The sequence below is a fragment of the Felis catus genome, chromosome C2 (genome assembly GCF_018350175.1).
Source record: "Felis catus isolate Fca126 chromosome C2, F.catus_Fca126_mat1.0, whole genome shotgun sequence".
In the NCBI taxonomy this organism is placed as follows: Eukaryota; Metazoa; Chordata; class Mammalia; order Carnivora; family Felidae; genus Felis; species Felis catus.
In genome coordinates, this window is record NC_058376.1 from 73774273 (window position 1) to 73795612 (window position 21340).

At 46.0% G+C, this 21340-nt stretch overlaps 1 long non-coding RNA gene across 1 annotated transcript in view; it reads right to left on the reverse strand.

Moving 5' to 3' along the window:
* Positions 1 to 694: 694 nt before the first annotated feature.
* LOC109503498 overlaps positions 695 to 21340 on the reverse strand; it is a 51856-nt gene continuing 31210 nt past the window's right edge. Inside the window, exons 2-3 of the long non-coding RNA XR_002745294.2 lie at positions 3123 to 3263; positions 695 to 831 (exon numbers count right to left, since the gene is read on the reverse strand). This is a non-coding gene — a long non-coding RNA (uncharacterized LOC109503498). The remainder of the gene's footprint in view (positions 832 to 3122; positions 3264 to 21340) is intronic.

The window sequence follows — 21340 nt, forward strand, 5'->3', positions numbered from 1 at the left end:
GTTGCTGCTTAAAGGTTCTCTTTGCCGTAAGCTACCCGAGAAGTCATCACGACGTACAGAGGACAATGAGCTCTTCACTTCCCGTGAAGTCACCCCACTGTCACTCCAAGGGCACCTTCTTTGCGTTTGTGCACATCAAAGAAGCTTGAGGGCAAGATCATAGCCCCCTGGCCCAGCCCTAGATTGCCAGCACACAGTGAGGTCAACAACAACAGAATGCTTTCCTGATTCACGGTAATTCATCTTCAAAGGACCAGTCCCCTCTCTGAAGGATCCTCAGGCATTTTAAGATGAGTTCCATCTAATCGGGCTCATAAAAGCCCTTCCGGCTTAATTAATTTGCTCCAGGTAACTTGTATAGAAAGCCTGAACACAAAAGAAAATTAAAATACGTCCCAAAGTGGTGGTGTTCTCCATCCCTTGTTGAACAGGGTAAAGAAATTTGGACATTTCTCTGAAAGTGATAGCCATTTAGATTTTAATCAGAGCACTAACTGAAGTACTTAACATCTCCACTGTGCACTCAGGAAAACGGAGAACAGTTTCTCGGTTGAACATCTCTGTTGCAAAATTTCTACAGGATCACGGTGGGGATGACAATCATCCGTGATGTTGCAACAGCTAGTCTCCTCCCAACACACACCAAACGCTGACAATATTCATCTCTCAAATCCGAATCGTTCTTGGCACTGTACAGATAGCTTTGACGTGGGTGGACACGAACACACAGACAGGTGACACAGCTAATTGGTGAGCTGGTTCTTAGTTGCCATCTGAGGGTACTCCATTACCAGGTTGATTGGTATTCATGTCCCTTGTGGTAAAGTGAGGCTTTTAGAGGGAAAAGAAGCACAAGACAATTAGGACGAACAACAACAACAAAGAGTCCGGTGTTTGTTCCCAAGCTTATGCTCTTTGAACATGGCTTTGGAAAATAGTTTAGTCAGCATCTTTCCTACTTCTCCCACCTCTAACATTTCAGGTGAGAGTCAGAGGGAATTTTAAAAGACTGGAAGTTCTTGGCTGGTGTTATAGCCCACCTTGGAAGAGAAAGTCCCAGCACAGTCCAAGTTACCCCCATCTCCTCTCCCTCTCTCTCCTTCTCTCCCTTTTTCTCTCTCCCTCTCTCTCTTTCTCTCCCCACCTCTCTCTCTCCTTCTTTCTTCCTCTCCCTCTCTCTCTTCCTCTTTCTTCCTCCCTCTCACTCTCCTTCTCTCTTTCCCTCTCTCTCCCTCCCTCCTCCTTCTCTCTGTTCTACCTCTCTCTCTCTCCTCCCACTCCCGCCCCCTCTCTCTCCCCATCTCCCTCTCTCCATCTCTCCCTCTTTGCTTCTCTCTCTCTCTTCCCCATACATACAAAAGATCACTCAGCCAGAGGGAGTTTGGGGAGAAGACAGATAGGCCAGCAGGCTTTTAGTGCCTTTCACATTTCCCTTTCAATGAACTTAAGTAAAACATCTGTCTTTTTCCGCGTATGGCCCAGAGAGTCACCTGCTAATACTATGTATCTAGCAGGGGCTCTTTAGCTAAGGCAAAGTGCAAAGAGGCTGAAATGCACAGGTAATTTGTATTCCCGCAGAGATGGATCACTTGGTGATACACTGAGTTTCCATCTGTGGCATGGAGGAGAGGAACACTTAAAACTTTAAGTGTTCTTTTTATAAAATAACATTGAAACAGAAAAACAAAGAGCTAAGCCCTAACAGCCCAAGTGATGCCAAAATAGTGCAAATCATTTCAATGTTTTTCAAAATCCCTGAAAGTAATAGTCCACGGACACACCAACCCCTCCCACCTGCTTTCACGAAACCGCACCGATGGTGGAGAGGAAGCTGAAGGAGGGTCTGTCGAAGAAGATGTGCCAGTTAAAAGCCAAGGCAACCCCACAGCCGCGTTGTACTGCCCACTCCACCACGTCCAGGATCCTCTGACACCCAGACTCTCTCCAATTCTCTCCCTCCCCCACCCATCTCTTTTTTAAGCAGATTATTTAAAGAGATCTCAATGAGAAGAAAAATCCCTCTTCTTTCCAAGGTGGAAGGTAGGGGACAATTGTCCTCGAGAACACAGGCTTCACTGGGTTAGCTTGTGGCGGTTGTGATAAACCATGAACACCCCCAAAGGAATGACTTAAAAAAAAAAAAAACCAAAACCCTAATCAAGGGGAGGTGTCAGTAAACAAGCACTTTTTGTGCACCTGAGCGTCAGGGCCACGAACAAGATTAGAGCTTGGCCGCCATGGGGGCCCTAGGTGAAGCCCCCCGCTCATTCACTTACTGTGTGCCCTGGGGCAGGTTTTCTCATCTTTGGAAGCATCCGATTCCTCATCAGTAAAATGGGGATAGTAACAGCACCTCCTTCAAAACGTTGTCGGGAGGAGTGAATGAGGTCATTCACGTGAGCGCAGCTAGTCACACGTGGCCCAGGGTGAGTGCCTAATGCATGTTAATGCTGATCACTTATCTTTTATTATTTTCTTTGAGATAGCATACAGGATATGGGATGGGGGCCCATGGATGATGGACAGCTCCAAGATTCACGGAATAATGAAGCTCATCCTGGCTCCCCTGAAATTTCAGGGCTCAATTAATTTCTGAACATCAAGCGTCACTGTCCTAGGGACTTCTGGGAAGAGCTTGAGGAGCAAGTGTCCACCGCATCCACAACTTTTGAATAGAAATGAGTATCATCATGATGGCTCTGAGCAGATGCATTCTGTATCAGCCCCTACAGGGAAAGCTGCAGGTGTTTTCCGTGCTTGCCTTGTGGAATTGCTTTCTTGCTTTCTTTCTGTTTTTTTTTTTTTTTATGTTTATTTATTTATTTATTTTTGAGCTAGAGAAAGAAAGAGAGTACACGGGGGAGGGGCAGAGAGAGAAGCCAAAGCAAGCTCCACGCCATCAGCACAGAGTCTGACACGGAGCTCAATCCCACAAACTGGGAGATCATGACCTGAGCTGAAATCAAGAGTCTGATGCTTAGCCGACAGAGCCACCCAGACGCCACAGCACAGACAAAAAATTGCAATGCGATTGCTTTCTTTTAGTCACATGGTCTGTGATAGAAAACTGGACTCTCCACACTTGGGAGGAGCCCCGGGGAGTGAGGTAAGGAAAGGTCTACCTGTGGCAGAGCAGCGATAACTTTCTAAGGAGTTTGCCCCTTTTCCTCTCAAGTAGTCACAAGCAGGGTTCAAATCCTAGCTCTGCCACCTTCTGTGGAAACCTGAGCAGGCCGCTCATCCGCTCTGAGCTCATTTTCCATCTGAAAAATAGGGAGAGGAAAAAACAAATAAATACATAAATGTGCAAAAGGGACTAGAGGTAGTAATACAAGGTAAGCACATGACACGTGCAAACATATGACACAAGGTATATGGCAGTGAGCACGTACTTCGTAAACAGTAGCGCTCATTATACAAATTGGAGCGGCGTGTGACCATTCCTGGGTCAGAGAGGACAGTTTCCTCGTGTGAACACTAACAGGTACTTGGCCAACGTTAGCCCCCAAATGAGGAGACCTGGAGCACGGACCCACTTCTTCGCGGTGTGACTTTGCAAACGTCGCTTCCCCAGCCTGAGGGTCAGGCTTCTCGTATGAAAATGAAGGGGCCGGACAAATCATCTCAGACGCCTTGGAGCTCAGAGACTTGGACCATGGGGTTCCAGTGTCTAGGATTATACTCCTGGGTGTGCTTCATAACAGTAACAGGATCAAAATACACGTAGCACTTCAATCTATGACCCAGCATCTCACTCTCGGGTACACATCCAGCAGAAAAGTGTATACGGGTTCAACAGTGTGTGCAGGAACCTTCACTACGGGGCTATTTGTCAGAGCCAGGAGCCAACAACAAACCAAATGTCGAGCCACAACACGATGGGGAAGTAACTGTGGGCTATTCTTCACACAGTGGAATACAACACAGCAACGGGGAACGAGGGAAGTATTGCTACATGCTAACAAAGGGAACGCGGCACAGAAATCTGAAGCGGGTGAAAGAAGTGGGACGTGAAAGAGTCCACACTGTCTGATTCCATTTACATGAAGTTCAGAAACAGGCAAAAGTAATCCATGACGTTAGAAGCCCGGATCGCGGTTACCTCTGCATGACAATCGCAGCGGAGAGGAGCGGAGTTTCAGGGGGCCAGTGAGGCACCATTTATTGACACAGGTGTGTTCACTTTGAAAACACAAAGAGCTACACATACACGTTGTGATTTGTGATATGTATACATGCATATGTATACATGTTATAGTTCAATAAGAAGTGTATGTAGAGTATGCACAGAACCACATTTGGGGGCGTCTGGGTGGTTCAGATGGCTAAGTGTCTGACCCTTGATTTCGGCTCGGGTCATGATCTCATGGTTTGTGAGATCGAGCCCCGCATGGGGCTCTGTGCCGATAGCTGTCAGCTGATACGCTATCGGCACAGAGCCTGCTTGGGATTCTCTCTCTTCCCTTCTCTTTCTGTCTCTCCCCCTTCTCTCTCTCTTTCTCAAAAATGAATAAATAAACTTAAAACACAAGGATCAAGAGTAGATGAGGAAGGAGATATAACCTGGGGCCAGAGTGTTTATATTTTAAGTCCTTGTATCCTAGGCCGAGCTTTATGGACTCTTTGACATAAGGCACAACAGGGAACCACTGAAGGGTCTGTAAGCTGCTGAGATCTTCCAAAAGCACGTCCCATCACATCAACATGCTTTCTTTTATCTTCCAGTCTTACCGATGAACCGTGCTCTCCAGGCACAGACCAGCTCCTGCACACCTCCACACAACCCCGTTCCCTCTCGCCTACCCAAGAACATGACCCCAGCCATGCTCCTTCTCTCTCCTGCATCATCAACACCTTCTCCTGATTGGGCCTTTGACACTGGCACACAAATGTGCAATTATTTCTCCCGTCTGAAAAATACAGGTGTGCTCAACCTCATTTTCCCCCATCACTTCCTCTGTATGGCAGAATTCCTAACAACATTGTAATGCTGGACACTTCTACTTCCCACCCTCCCATTCTCTATTAAACACGTTTCAGCTGAGCTTTCACCCCTCCCCAGAATTCCATCAAAGAAATGACCTCCACACAGCCCCACCCGGTAGCCAGTTCTCCAGTCTCCACCTTGCTTGACCTTTACGCAGCAGTGACCTAGTCAATGACTCCTCCTCAAAGCAACGCTCTTTACTTGGCTACCAGGGCACTCTGCTGGCTTTCCTCTTACCTCACACCCTGCTCTTTCCCAACCCTTGCTGCTTCCTCCTCTCTTCTGGAGTTCTTTACCTTGAAGTTGCCCCAAAGCTCAGTCTTTGGATCCCTTCTCTATCTACACTTATTACCCTGGTGATCTCATTCATTTCCATGCTTTTAAATTCTGTCCACAAGCTGATGACTCCCAGATTTATACATGTGATCTATGTTTCCCCTCTGATTTCCAGACACATAAATCCAATTGCTGCTGACATCTCCACTTGGACAGTTAGTAGGCATCTGAAACTGAGCTCATGATCTGTCCCTCCTCGTACAGTCACCCTCATCTCAAAATGGCATCTCCGTCCTCCCAGGTCCCCCAGTCAGATGGTCATCCTGACTCTTTTCTCACAGAATACATCCAATCTATTAGCGTCACACTGCTGAATGGTGGGAAATAACAGGACGGAGAATGGTCATGTCCTGTGCAGCTTTCTAAAGGACGGCTGAGCACAAGCCTAAACATGAAGGTTGGACCTCGACCATTGTTCTCTGAAACAGAGTGTGGCCTCTTGCACTACGTACTCAAATACCTCACACACACACAAAAAAAAACTCTTTAATATGAATGAAAAAAAAATAGAGGGGCACCTGGGTGGCTCGGTCGGTTAAGCGTCCGACTTCGGCTCAGGTCACGATCTCACGGTCCGTGAGTTCGAGCCCCGTGTCGGGCTCTTTGCTGACAGCTCAGAGCCCAGAGCCTGTTTCAGATTCTGTGTCTCCTTCTCTCTCTGCCCCTCCCCCGTTCATGCTCTGTCTCTCTCTGTCTCAAAAATAAATAAACGTTAAAAAAAATAAAAAAGAATAGAATAATTGGTAATTGATACCAATCATTCAGCCTTAGATGGAAAGGATTGTGCAGACCTTAGTGAAATTAAATGCTTTATTTTATGAGGGAATCTCTCAATTGGGACTCCTAGCCCAAGGTCCCCAGGCTCTGTACCACACACTGAATTTCCAACATGGGCACACAGCTGTTTAGAAAAGAAACAGCACTTCCTATGACTAGTATAAAGCCTACTGGCTAACCCAGAGTGCTTGTCTGTCCAAAAAAGAGTCTAACAAAAACCAGATGATTTTACTCATAGGCTCATAATGGAATCTAAAAAACAAAACAAAGAAACACACAAAAAGCAGAAATAGACCCAAAGCTGTGGAAAGCAAACTGATCGTTGTCAAAGGAGAGGGGAGGGGAGGGATGAGCAAATGGGTGAAGGGGAGTAGGAGATACAGGCTTCCAGTTATGGAATGCATAAGTCACAGGGATGAAAGGTCCAGCATAGGGAATGTCGTCAATGACATTGTAATAAGGGTCCATGGTGACAGACGGGAGCCACGCTTGTGGTGAGCATAGCATAACGTACAGAGAAGTTGAATGACTACATTTTACACCTAAAACTAATGTAACACTGTGTGTCAACTATACTCAAACACATTTTTGGAAAAACTTTTAACGGGTCTAAGGGGATCTTAGCAAATGCCTGGCATCGTGCGTCCATTCCCTCGTCTCACGTGCTCTAAGAAATTACTAATCCATCTTGCTACCCTTTCCCTTTCAACATGGATTTGATTTCAGAATTACTTTCAACCCAGTAGCCCAAGGAGTCACTACCAATTGATCCATCACCTTTGGCAGACAAGTTGAAACCTGATGATCCTCTCTTGTCTGGTCCTTGACAAGTATACATACTCAAAAACAAAAAAAGAAATGACAGCAGTAATGTTATGCCATGAAAGTTAGGCTCAAAACCCAGCCACCTCCGGGATAGGGGGTATTTCCACCCTCCACTCATCCCTCCCTCAAAACTATCCACATAGCATCTAATAGCTCATGTGACGATGAACAATCCCTGCCCTCTACCAAGGTATATTTCTGATAATCATATTATTTTTTTTTAATTTTTTTAACGTTTATTTATTTTTGAGACAGAGAGAGACAGAGCATGAATGGGGGAGGGTCAGAGAGAGGGAGACACAGAATCTGAAACAGGCTCCGGGCTCTGAGCTGTCAGCACAGAGCCCCGACGCGGGGCTCGAACTCACGGACCGCGAGATCATGACCTGAGCCGAAGTCGGCCGCTTAACCGACTGAGCCACCCAGGCGCCCCTCTGATAATCATATTGTAAGTGGGTTATATTTTCTTATAATAACAATAGAATAACTGGAGGTTGTGTGTCTGATTAAGAAGTCGGCAGCAACTAAATCACAAAGATGATCCAACAATAACCTCCTATAATTAATTAAGGTCTGAAACTTTAAAGTCCCTTAAAATGGGCCTCCATATACCATATATATGGATCAGTCAGTGTTTATGATGTGCTCACATACCACGTGAGAGCATCCAACTCTCCCGAATCACCAGTTAACCCACCTAAAATGAAGACAGGAACTTCAATAAACGGTAATTAACTTTTTAATTTAAAGAATTGGGTTTGCCTTCTTAGGAATTAAGAAGGCTTTAGGGGATAAGTTGGGTGATCCAGATTTCTTTGGAGAAGAAAAGAAGCTGCCAAGGGAAATCTGAACCACGGTTTTCTCATTTTCTTAAACAGACCTCATTGGCCAATGTTTCTTGAAGGCGTCTTTGTGCCAGGCATTATGCTGAGGGCTCCCGCAAACAAAATGCCTCAAACCCACTCCACTGACCTCAGAGCTGCACCTGTAGGACCATTCTTTCCAAAATAGCTGTTGTATTCTCTACGTATTTGAAGACTTTACTACAGAGTTTGATGGCATCCTAAGTGTCACCTTTTTGTTTAACTTATTTTCTCTCTTTTTTTAAATTAAGAAAATTTTTTTGAATTTATTTTTGAGAGAGGGAGAGAGAGCGCAAGTGGGGAGGGGCTGAGAGAGAGGGAGACACAGAATCCGAAGCAGGCCTCAGGCTCTGAGCTGTCAGCATAGAGCCCAATGCAGGGCTTGATCTCACAAACCGTGAGGTCATGACCTGAGCCGAAGTCGGACGCTTAACTGACTGAGCCACCAAGACGCCCCAAGAATATAATTTTTTTTAACATTTTATTTATTATTAAGAGACAGAGAGAGATAGAGCATGAGCGGGGGAGGAGCAGAGAGAGAGAGGGAGACACAGAATTTGAAGCAGGCTCCAGGCTCTGAGCTGTCAGCACAGAGCCCGACGCAGGGCTCGAACTCACGAACCGTGAGGTCATGACCTGAGCCGAAGTCGGATGCTTTAACCAACTAAGCCACCCAGGAGCCCCTTTCTCTCTTTAATATATAATGTTTTTACTAATTTTCCTTAATTTAAAGTAATCACACAGTAAAACAATCATCTGGAATCTCCAGGTAACTTTTACTAGTGCTTCTCAACCCAAACTGCACATCAGAATCACCCAGGGAAGCTTTAAAAAATCCTAATGCCTGGCAGCACCCCGTACTACCTAAATCAGAATCTCTGGGGTGGGAGCAAGGCATCAGGATTTTAAAAGCCCCCGGGTGCTTCTCATGTGCCCGGGTCCCTACACGGAAGCAGGCAGGTGTCCTTTCTTACCACTCCATAAATACCTGACCATGCCCGAAGCAGACCTCCTACTGCTGCTGGATTCAGTCAGCTCTGTTCTCTAGGAAGAGCCTCGTTTTTCCCCAATAAAAGTGGTATTTTTTTGGCCTAGAGTTAGCAGTGAATACGGTAATCAGGCAACAAGAGAAAAGCCTTCGTGGATGTTGCCTATTCTGACTTCCGAGAACGGTCACATTCTGTTTGGGTTCCTTTTTCTCACCACGTGATGACAGGGGAGACTGTGTGGAGCTCACTCCACCCACATCAAGTCCTCAGTGCAAGGGGCTCTGAAGAAGGTAGAAGGAGTGTCCGTCCAGATTCCACCGCAAATTCCCTTGGTTTACTTTGGCAGGGCTGCTGTAACAAAGTACCATAAACTGGGCGGCATAAGCCAACAAATTGATTCTCTCATAGTTTTTCTCTCATATGCCAGAAGTCTAGGAACAAGGTGTCAGCAGGGCCACACTGACCCAAAGTCTCTAGGGGAGAACGCTTGTCTCCCCCAGCTTCTGAGGTTGCTCAGTCCAGGCTCTCTGGCTCCCAGCCGTGCACCCCCACCCCCCATCAGGGGCCCTTTTCTCTCTGTGGGGCTGTCTTCACATGACCTTCTTGTAAGGACAGCAGTCCTTGGATTTGGGGCCCACCCTCATCCAATGTGACCTCATCTTAACTAACTACATCTGCAAAGACGCTATTTTCTCTTTTTTTTTTTTTCAGTGTTTATTTATTTTTGAGACAAACTGAGCGTGAGCAAGGGAGGGGCAGAGAGAGAGGGAGACACAGAATCTGAAGCGGCTCCAGGCTCTGAGCTGTCAGCACAGAGCCCAACAAGAGGCTCGAACCCACAAACTGTGAGATCATGACCTACGCTGAAGTCAGAAGCCTAACTGACTGAGCCACCCAGGCCCCCCGACCCTATTTGCAAATGAGGTCACATTCCCAGGTTCCAGGAAGACATGGATTTGGGGGACCCACTACTAAACCTAGTACACCTCATAAACTCCTTGTGGGTATTTTCATCCCTAGGAGGCAGGCAGGAGAAACGTTTTATCCCAGTCTACCTGTAAATCTAGTTAGGTAATTAATCCTTCCCTAGAATATTGGAAAGGAAACCATCTGTGCATAGCAAAAGAAAACAATTTGGTTAATTAGGTTGGCCTTTTAAATGTTTTTAAGACAGACAAAAAAGGCAAGGATTATGCTTGTGTTTTTTTCAGGTTTTGTTCCAATTTTTAGCCATTTTGCTAGTTACGGGCCTGTTTAGAAAGAGCAAACGTAATATTTACAGTGTAACCAACTCATTTTTTTTGTCCTAATGAAGCTTGACAGAGTATATCTCTCTCGCACACGCACAGAGGAACTGAACTGCAAAGTCCTTTTATTGTTCAAATATAACATTGTAACTATTCATTTAGGTGGCCCCAGGAAGCTGGAAAGGAGCACAGGCGGATGGTCAGACTTGGTAGGAATTCCTGTGAGATAATCATTTAACACTATTTGCTTCTACTTCACCAGCAACCTTCTTCTGCAAAATCTGAGGCAGGCCAGGTCTATTGTCTATATTGCTCTTCAGCCACCGGTCCCAGGTGTATTTGCAAAATTAAACGGTGTTAGGCTTTGAGGAATGAAAGGCATTTACAAAATGCCAACAGTCCCCAAGGTCCCTGTGCTGACCTAGAGGTCTGGGTTTGGGAATTCACTACTCCCACCCCCATTTCTTCCTGTCATTTGAGCTGTCGCCTTGGAGATGTCACAGCCCATATGTGCTTCCTTCTGTGAAATGAGGCCCATGATCATCGGCTCTGGAACATCAGGGGAGCGGGAAGAGCAGCCCGGAGACGTTAACTTATTCTCACCCCCAAGTCGCACCAGCTCCATGCTCAGAAAGGCAGCCGGCAGACCAGGGATGGAAGATGGACAGCAGTGAAGAATCAAAAACAAGGACGCGGGCTCTGGAGTTGGACTGCCTGAGTTCAAATCTTAGATCCGTTTTGGGGAAGCAGGGGGATACGTAACTCCTCGAAGCCTATTTGCTCATCTGTAAAAGGAGGATGACAGTGCCTGCTTCATAGACTTGTGCGGAAATAATGTGATAGTGAACATAGCAAAGTGCCCAGCACATAGCGAGCACTGAGCAAACGCCACCAGTGTCTTAAGAGTACGTGAGCCAAAAGTAAGGAGAAACATTCCCTAAACACAGATTCTTCACGGTCGGCTTTACTCAGCTGGCTCTGCCGTCAGCTGTTTATTTCAGATCTGTGGCAAAGGAAAAGTGAGCCCTATGGGCAGAACGGTAGCTGGGCCCCAGAAAAGACAGAACAGAAGCACGTATCAGGTCTCAGAGGAAACTTCAGTTTGCCCCCCTCCCCCCGGGCACCTTGGGGGTGTTTTCTGTTCTGCCTACCACACGAGCCGAAGTTGAGGAAGGACTCTGTGAAGGACCTGTAAGTTATTAGATGTTTTCCAAGAAAGAACCTGGTAAATGGAAAAAATGAACGTATGGTCATTGCTTCCCACTGTTATGATGACAGGGAAACACCCCAAGGAGGGAAGGACCTCAAGAGAAGGTTGTGGTGCTTACAGGGATTAGTCTTAAAATGGACCTTAGGATCCACTGCCTGGGGTGGGTGTGGTGAGGTAAAGAAAATACAGTCCCTGGTGCACCGGCCCCCACCCCAGACCAACTGAATCACATTCTGTGGGGGCAGGCTGTGGCCTGGGGCAAAGAGGGGTGGGGGAGTGTTTGGGGGACTTGGGTCTTTTTTTTTTTAGCTCCCTAGGGGGTTCAAATGTTCTACAAGGTCAAGAGCTGCTGTTGGAAAGTCTTATGCAGAGCTGGACGCTGGGGCTTAGGCTGTTTTGTCCGAGCCTGAGTGACCAGAGCTAACCTGGGGGAAGGGAGTTTGGGGAAGAAGCGAACAGAGGAAGGAAGAAGGGAAGTAGCTTGGTGGGAAGGAAGAAAGGATCTGAATCTGAAAGGCCCGCCAACGTTAATTGCTAAATTTGACCTTAGGAAAAGTTAAATTAATGTGTTGTGTCTTGTGCAGACGCTGTGCTTGGAACCTTGACAAGCGAGACATTATGCAATCGTGACATCATGCCAACCCTGTGAGGCAGGCATCCCTGCCCCATTTACCAGAGGAAGAAAGGGAGGCCCAGAGAGGTGACAAGGTTTGCCTAAAGGCATCTGGCGGCTGGCTGGCTGAGCTGGGATCCCAGAGCAGGTGTCCCGATTCCAAGACCTGACAGGAGCACTGGTGAGAAGACCCAGTTTGGATTTTCTTGGAATGTTGGCACCGACCCGGACTGGACTCATGTCCCGAGGAATAAAGAAGATGAGACAGACAGATCAATAAGTACACGAAACCAAAACACTTAAGACCCAAATACCTGGGAATGCCTAAGTTAGATAAAATAATCAGGATCTCCAGGCCTCCGAGATTCCCTTGCCCCTTGGCAGGAGGTGGGCGTGAACTTGTGCTGTTCTTGCACAAGACCCAGAACTACAAAGGCCGGAGCCACCCAAGGAGGTGCACACGGCCAGAAATACACCTGTGCGAAGGTCGTCAGGAGCTGAATCTCGCTGCCGAGACCTGCAATTCCCAGCAAGCAGCGCGGCGGCGAAGCTGCCAGATAGGACTTGGAAACAAGGAGAAATAGGCGCCACATGGGTTGGTGGGCGGGGCAGGGAGTGTGCACCACGCAGGGCGGCGTCCAGCCCCCCCCCCCCCCCTGCGCGGGCACGCAGCGGGTGTGACCACATCGCAACCCAGGGCACCCCAGCCCGTCTCTCCATGGTCACCTCCCCCTGCCTCACTCGGAGCATCCTGCGTCAGTGACCTACTTTCTATTTGTTATGTTATTATTTTTTAAATGAACTCTTCCCAAAAGGCACAAGAGTATAGTGAAAAATAGAACTTGTGCCCATCACCAGGCTTTGTCAAATCCTAACATTCTTTTCCATATTTACTTCAGATGTATTTTTTATTTAGAGCACGAGTGGGGTAGGGGCAGAGAGAGAGGGAGAGAGAATTCCAAGCAGGCTCCTCACTGTCTGTGCAGAGCCAGACCTGGGGCTGGAACTCACAAACTTGTGAGGTCATGACCTGAGCTGACTGAGCCACCCAGGCGCCCCTGGATGTATTTTTTTTTTTTTTTAAACAAAACGTCGAAAATACCTTTGAAGCCTCCATGTACCACTCCCTGATTTCTTTTCCCTTCTGTTGATCCCAAGGGAAACCACTCTTGGGAATTTGATGTTGATTATTCACATGCGTGACTTTTCCTTTTACCACATGTAGACATCCATAAATAATCAGCAGTGTTTTCACATACTTTTAATCTTACTGGAATCATGCTATAAACTTAATAAAACCTATATAATATTAATAGATTGTGATAATAAATTTTAAAGAAAATAAAAGCTAAATAGATAAATACTATATGAAATACGGGTTTAAAATAAATATTAATAGAGATTAAATCAAGCTGCTACTTGCTTTATTTTTTGCTAACACTAGGGATTCCTCTATGTTCATGTTAATTCATTTATGTTGATGCTATACAGTATCTCATTGCATGAAAATACTATAATTTATGTATCCCTTTGATGGACAGGCAATTTTTCCACCTTTTCCCCCCAAGTTCCAATTTGTTACTGTTGCAAACAATGGCAGAATGAGTATTTGTGCATCTGTGTGGGTTTGTCCTAGGAGTGGATGCGGCAAGGGAATGTACATCCTTCACTTCTTTTCAGCCTCTTTTGCCTGTTCCTTGCTGTCACTGGTATTTTCCCAGACAGGATAAGATCAGGAACCAAGGGCCCTCTGGAACTCCTGGAACCGAGGCTGGGATCCAGAAATACTACCTACTCCAGCAGAAACTGCTGGACATAAGCACTCAGTACATTGGAGTGTCCACTCTGAGCTAGGTGGGCTGTGTGTACAGGTCATCTGGGCCAGGGCCTCCAGCCCAGATGATCTTGAGGAGCTGAGGAAGTCAAGCTGCTCAACTCAGATTGAAGCCTGCAGCACCCCCATCTGTGTTTTGGGGCCCAACCTAAAACAGCTCCCCTATTTTTTTTTAATGTTTATTTATATTTGAGAAAGAGAGAGACAGAGACAGAGAGACAGAGCACGAATGGGGGAGGTGTAGAGAGAGAGGGAGACACAGAATCCGAAGCAGGCTCCAGGCTCTGAGCTGTCAGCACAGAGTCCGACGCAGAGCTCGAACTCACAGACTGTGAGATCGTGACCTGAGCCGAAGTCGGACGCCCAACCGACTGAGCCACCCAGGCACCCCACTTTTTCCCTTTTAAATATTTAACTTCATTTTCCCTGACTGACAAAGTAATATGTACTCTTGGCATAAATTTTAAAATTTTTAGAAAAATATTTTTACACTAATCGTAAAATTTCACTCGTCAGACACATTCACTATTAACATTTTAGCCTATGTGTCTTGTTTTTTTCTAAGTATTGTCCCCTTGCCTGTATATTCTATTGTACTCTGATTTTTCACCTAATATAAATTTCCATATCGTTAATACATTATAAACATAATTTTTATTTATTCAGGCTATTTGATATTTTACATAGTGTTTTATTGTCTACCTAGTCACTCCTTTATATTGGATACTCAGGTTATTCCTAATTTCCGTTTTCACAATTAAAACACAATGGGCATCTTCAGAGATAAATATTTGATGGACTTTTAGATCCTTAAGATTCTAAGAATCTTAGAAATCTAATTCTTAGAAGGCCAAGGGGCATTTTTAAAGCTTTTGATAGATATTACAAAACTGTTCTAGAAAGACAACTATATTACAGCCCCACTGACAGCGTTCAGAATGCCCAGCTGGCCTGCCTTTACCCAGTCAATTCATTGTGAGCTCTCCTTACACTGTGGCTCAGATGTGGAAGGAAAGGGAACCTTTAAATGCTGGCAGGTTTGGTGGAAAAGAACGTTGGGCATCCTCCCAAGCGGTGTGTATTAAGCTGCTTCCTTCCATGAGAACCAACAAGACAGCAAAATGGATGAATCATACTGTGGGAAAGTTATACTCCAGAACCAGGTCTCTTATATATAGTAGACAGTTGAAAGAGCCCACTGGGACAGTAGAAGAGGTACTATTTAAATTTCTTTAGTTTGAAAGCAACAACAACAATAAAAAGACTCTGGTTAACTTAAGCAAAACAAAAAAGAATTTATTGGAGGAGACTAAAGCCAAGGGGCTGTGTGTACTGTTGGGCAGGTTGTACACTGTACAACTCAGGCCATGGGGAATCATTCATTTTGTCACCTATGTGAATGGCACTTGCTAGAATTGTACAGTGCACTGCCTACACAACCGTATGCAGTAGCCCTGCTGGAATAGCTCATAAAACAGGATTGTTCAAAGTATCTGTGCTTAAGGACTGGGTTTATTATTGTTGTTGTTGTTATTACGAAAAGCCATTGTAGATCAATACTTGGGTAAATTAAATCAATATGAATTACTAGAAAAATGAAATGCCACTTGATGTCTCTACAGTGCCAATTACTACAAAGTTCCTAAGCGCTCAGTTTCCGAATTTACCTCACTGTAGACATGTAACACGTAGTTTGGGAAACAGAACTGGTCCACAAACCATAGCATGATTACATTTGAGGAGTCCTGATGTAGATTAGCCAAATGCAGAAAAGTGGGAATGGAATGAGGAACTAGAACAAGTAGACCCAAGAAGTCAATCTCCTGTCCATCTCCCATTACAGTTTTCTCTCCTCCTGCCAGTACAATGAAAACTCGCTGCAGAATGGCTTTCGGCAGATGGCAGAATGTGCACCAACTAACAGCTCTCTCATCTTATGTCTTACAGTCTCAGCCGCCGGAGAAAGAATTATTGGTCCCGAATCCAAAAATTCCAGAGAGGGGCCTTCGTGGCCTAGCTGGGGTCTGGGGCTCACTCCTATAGCTAGAAGGTGTGTCACTTGTGGCCCGGAGGCGGGGAGGGGGAGGGGGAGGGGGGAGGGGGGGAGGACATGTAAGAAACCATGGGAACCATGGGAACCATGTGAATGTTGTTGGGAGCAGTTCTCAGAATAGGGGTATGGTGTTACCCGAAATAAGTGAATGTGCCAGGTAGATAAAACAGTACACATTTCAATTATTAGGTATACGTTTTCCTTTATCTCTATTCTAGTGCAGTCTTCCTCTGAAATATATTCCCCTTCCCATAAAAAGGGCTTATGAACAAATAAATGTGGGGAAAACTACAGGTTTCAGCACCCTCCCAGAAATTCAGAAGACAGACATATTAGCATATTAAAGGTTCTGAGAAGTCCTGCAAGAAGGAAACCTGTTTAACTGCGCTTAATCCAGTGTTGCCTGAGCTCATTTGATCACTCAAACCATTTTTAATGTAACATCCAGGAACATCCCATAGATTAGTGTTTCAAGAACATGTTCTGGGAAAGCCCTTCTAGGTGATGAGATGTTCCCCAGAAAGATGTGACTCAAATCCTTATAAAAAGAAAATAGGGGCATCTGGATGGCTCAGTTGGTTGAGGCTCTGACTCTTGATTTCAGTTCAGGTCATGATCTCACGGTTTGTGAGTTCAAGCCCCAAGTCAGGCCCTGCACTGGCAGCATGGAGCCTGTCTGGGATTCTCTCCCTCCCTCCCTCTCTCCCTTCCCCCGCTCTTTCTCTGTCTCTCCAAATAAAGAAATAACCATTAAAAAAACAAAACAAAACAAAAAAGTTGTAAACAAACCAGAGAGCCGGGTATTTACAGAAACTGGCAAATTATTTGCAAAGAGGCATTTTTATAACACAAGTTAACCACCATCAAAGAGACCAGCTTCTAGGCTCAGAGTTTTATATGTTCAGCCTTATGAACATGGGGTACATCTCTGCAACTCCAAACCTTCCCTCTCTGGGACATTCCTTTCCCAAGGCCCTCTTCCAGGTTGCTCAGAACCCTTTGCATGTGATGTCTGGTACCCCGCCTCCTTCGAGGTAAGGCGTATCTTTATGCCATTAGGTGGCTGGCCATTGTGGTTTGCAAAACCAACTTAATAGCACGGGGCACCTGTTCCTCCCTGCGTGCTTTGTGATAAAAGGCCCCACTGGGGTGAGCAACACACTCGAGAGCCGTGTTAACAATACGCCACGTCTGGGGAAGCTTGGAGGTGGGGCCCATATTCGTAAGTATAATGAAGGCCTTCTCCTGTTTAAAGAGAGATTAGAATCTTATCCCAGATCATCCAGCTGGATTACAGGCACAACTAAAGGACAGAGTAAGCCGCCTGGGCAATCAGCATCAGAGGACAGACTATAGTTTGGCCCCCAAGTCTGGAAACACAGACAAATGTATCATCAATGGTTGATGTTATATTATAATGCTATTGATTGATACTATAGTATAATGCATGATAAAATAGAATCTATGTTTTCAGACTTTGTGGCCAAGTAGCCAAAGCCAGTATTTATATCATGCAGTGACCAAATGTCCAAAGGCACTGTTCTAAATGCTTCACCTGAATTAGCTAATTTAATTCTCAACAACCCTGTAAAATGGGTACGCTCAGTCATTCCCCTGGGAGTAGGTGAGGCAACAAAGCCCACGGGGAGTCCGTATCTGTCCCATTGGTGGGCAGTGGAGCTGAGTTTCGAGCCCAGAAAGCCTCACTCTGGACTGCAAACTGATACCCACCACACTGCAGCTGCCCCCTCCCCCCCCCACCCCCTATGCTTTGCTGAATAGCCATCAATTAGCAGGAACAATCACCAATCACTGCAACTAATAACTCTATTGTTCTTTGCTTTGGTCCTCATCACAAGCCATTATGGCAACCCAGGCAGAAATTATAGTTCCCCTAATAGATGAAGAAGCTGAGCCTTTACTGGGATCCCTACCTACCAAATGGCAGAACCGTGTCCTTGGACTTCAAGAGTCTCATGGGTTTAACTCATTTCTTGCATTGGGTCCTATGGTAGCCAACATCCAAGATGGTCGCCAATGATCCCTGCCTCTTGCGTTGCCCTCTCCCACACTGAATGAGACTCACTTGTGTAACCACTAGGATACTTTGAAAATGATGATGACTTCTGAAGCTAAGTCATAAAAGATGTTGGAGCTTCTGCTTCGATCTCTCTGGACCACTCACTCAGGAGGAAGTTGGCTGCTGCGTCATGAGGATGCTCTAGCAGCTGCCGAGAGGCGCCCCAGCAAGGAAGTGAGCCTCCTGCCTGCACCAGGATGAATGGGCCAGCCATGTGAGTGAGCCCCCCGGGGAAGTGGATCCCCCAACTTCAGCCAGCTGAGTGCAGCCCCAGATGACACCTTCACCGACGTTTCATGAGAGACCCGTGATGGTCAATTTTAGTGTGAATTTGACTAGCCTTGGGATGCCCAGATTAAGCATTATTTCTAGGCGTGTCTATGAGAGTGTTTCTGGATGGGATTAGCATTTGGATTGGTGAGTTCAGTAAAATAGACTGCTCTCCGCAGTGTGGGTGGGCATCATCCAATCCATTAAGGGCCTGAACAGACCAAAAGGTAGAGGAAGGAGGAGTTGATCCCTTTTTTTCCTCTGCCTCACTGCTTCAACGGGGACATCTCATCTCATCTCCCGTCCTCAGACCGGGATTTATACCATTGGCTGCCCTGGTTCTCGAGCCTTTGGACTCAGACTGAACTACACCAGCAGACTTCCCGGGAATCCAGCCTGTAGACAGCAGATAGTGGGACTTTTTAGCTTCCATGATTGTGTGAGACAATTCCTCATAATATACCACTTACTCATATACTATGCTATTCATTCTGTGCTATATTCATACAGTGTATGTTTGCCATGGTCCTGTTTCTCTGGAAAACCCTGACTAGCACAGACCTCAAGCCAAATCCACCTGGCTAAGTCACTCCTGAAGTCCTGACTCACAAAAACTATGAGATAAGAAATGTTCTTCACTGTTTCAAGCCATGCTTAAGCCATTTTTTAACTGCTTTTTTTTTTTTTTTAAGTTTGGGAGAAATTTGTTTTGCAGTTATAGATAACTAATACAAGTTCCAACTCCAAAGTTCTTATCTTATAAGGATCACTAACCAGCTGTGATCTTGAGAAAGTCTTTGAAGCCCTCTCTTGGACTTGGTTTCCTCCCCTGCTAAATAATAATCTAGGAAAATTTCTGCGTCATTCTTAAGGTAACTAACCAACCATTACAACTGGGTTCAGGGAATACTGTAAAGATGAACTTCTGGCACAAGTAGGCCATTTCATGACAAACATGCATCATATTTTGTCTTTAAGGAACATTTCATTTGTGCATCGGATCTATCAACTCTAATTCAAGATCTGATTCAAGACTCGGCTAGCAATAGTCCACAAATCTCTCCAGTTCCCTGCTCCATGCTGTGTTATTCCAGAAATAGGTGGGCCTTGCTCACACTGTGAGGTTCACTGAAAATGCCTTTCCTTACTCTCCACCTACCCAAGCCGATCCCTTGCCCAAGGCGCATCTCAAGTGCCTCAGACACTGCGCCCTGGACCACCCACAGCAGGAGAAGCTGCAGGTGTCTCAGCAGTGGTGGGTTGGTAGATGTTTAACAACCAGTCTCTGGGGAGAAAAGGTCCAAGTAAAGGTCCTGATGTGCAGTCTTTCTTGATTTCTGTGGTATTGATGCTTCTCCCATAGCTGACTAAAAGCTCCCAACATGGCACCCCTGAGCACAGAGTTGGGAAGAGATGGACACGGTTAGTCTACTCAGCCAGTACCGGCTGGCCCCAGGGCACCCCTGTGTTTTGGACACCTCACCTTCCCTGACTGCCCTCTTGATCATTTTGAAATGTCCCGGGACCTGTCCCCCTTCCCCATCCCCAGCATCTACCCCTGAGCCCAGACCTTCATCATTTCCTGCCCAGACTACTGGGACAGGCTCCTCCCTGTTCTCTCTACCTGCAGACCCTTCTCACTCCCATCCCTCCCACCTGCCACTACTGAGTGAGCATTTCTATATGTCACCTCATGGCCCCATGCTTCCTATCCTCAAAGTCCTTCAAACCCATGGTTTTCAATGGAAAGGTCAAAGTTGTTGAATATACAAGCTCTCTATGACCTGACCTCTGTCTACCTCTCAATCACCACACTCTCTCTCTCTCTCTCTCTCTCTCTCTCTCTCACTCACACAACACACACACACACACACACACACACACACACACACACACACACGCTTCTCTGATGAACCATGGTGCTCTTCATGCCCCCGATATTCTTACAGCCTAAAATGCCTTCTCCCCAGTCACAAATCCCACTCCCCGCTCTGGACTCATCCTCTTTCCCCAGACCCTGTGTCACCACAGGCATTTTATCAAGAAATCATGGGGGGAACCTACCATGGGAAATCACGGCCCAATTCTGTATTCCTCTGACTTTCACTCCCCTCTCAAAGCTACAGGTTCCTGGAGGGCAGGGCCCTAGAGCAAGTCTCCTATTCTTTGGTGCCTGGCATGGTGTCCTGGCCTGATGGGAAAGCCTCTCTGGGTCTGCAAAGGGGTGGCACTAGGAGGTCAATGAGGTGAAGCAGTGGGAATGGGCAGAGCAAAGGACCTCTCCTACCAAAGCCTAGGAAGGCTCCCAGCAGACAGAGGTACAGGTTTCTGCCAGGGATTATAGAGGAGGAGACTAAGAACTCTCTGTAGTGGCTGAGGCTTCCCAGATGCCACCGCTGTTTTCTCTCTGTCTTCCTGGGCAGACTGAATGCTCCACTCTTCCTAGTTAAAACCCCATCTCTTAGGCTCTGTGTCTTTTCTGTTGCATTAAACTGAGTAATTATGGGCTTGCAGCAACCACTTGACCACATATTAAAGGCTCTTGTCCATGCCTGACCCCAAGAGTGGAGGGCAGCCATCACCCTTTCCCCCAAAGCATTCAAACTTAGGTCATGGATCACATGGACAATATCTTGGATTTCAGGTAGTTTCCTTTAAATAATTGCAAAAACAAAAAACAAAAAAAAACCCACCCTTGGTATGCCAGCTCTGCTCCAATTACTAAGAGACCAGTCTCTTTACAACATCTGGTTTTCCATTGAAAAAGGGAAGTTAGTGACCAGATGATCCTTATTACCTCTGACACTGTGATTCTAAGCCAGTTCCCCCTCTCTGTGCCTTAATTTTCTTATCTTCAAAATGGGAGTAATAATACCTACCCATCTCAGAAGGCTGTTGAAGAACAGATGAGATAATAGATATAAAAATACCATTGTAACTATAACTATTAGTTGTTACTTATGAGATTTAATTATTTTTTTTAATTTATTTATCTATCTTGAGAAAGGAAAAGCATGTGCGAGCAGAGGAGGGGCAGAGAGAGACGAGAGAGAATCCCAGGCAGGCCCCGAGAGGTCAGCACAGAGCCCAATGTGGGGCTCAAACTCTCGAACTGTGAGATCATGACCTGAAATGAAGAGTCAGACGCTCAACCAACTGAGCCACCCAGGCACCCCTGTGCTAAAAGTCCTCTATAAACATTCCTGGGTGATTTAACTAAATTTCAACATGATTGTAGTCATCATGGAGGTGTTAA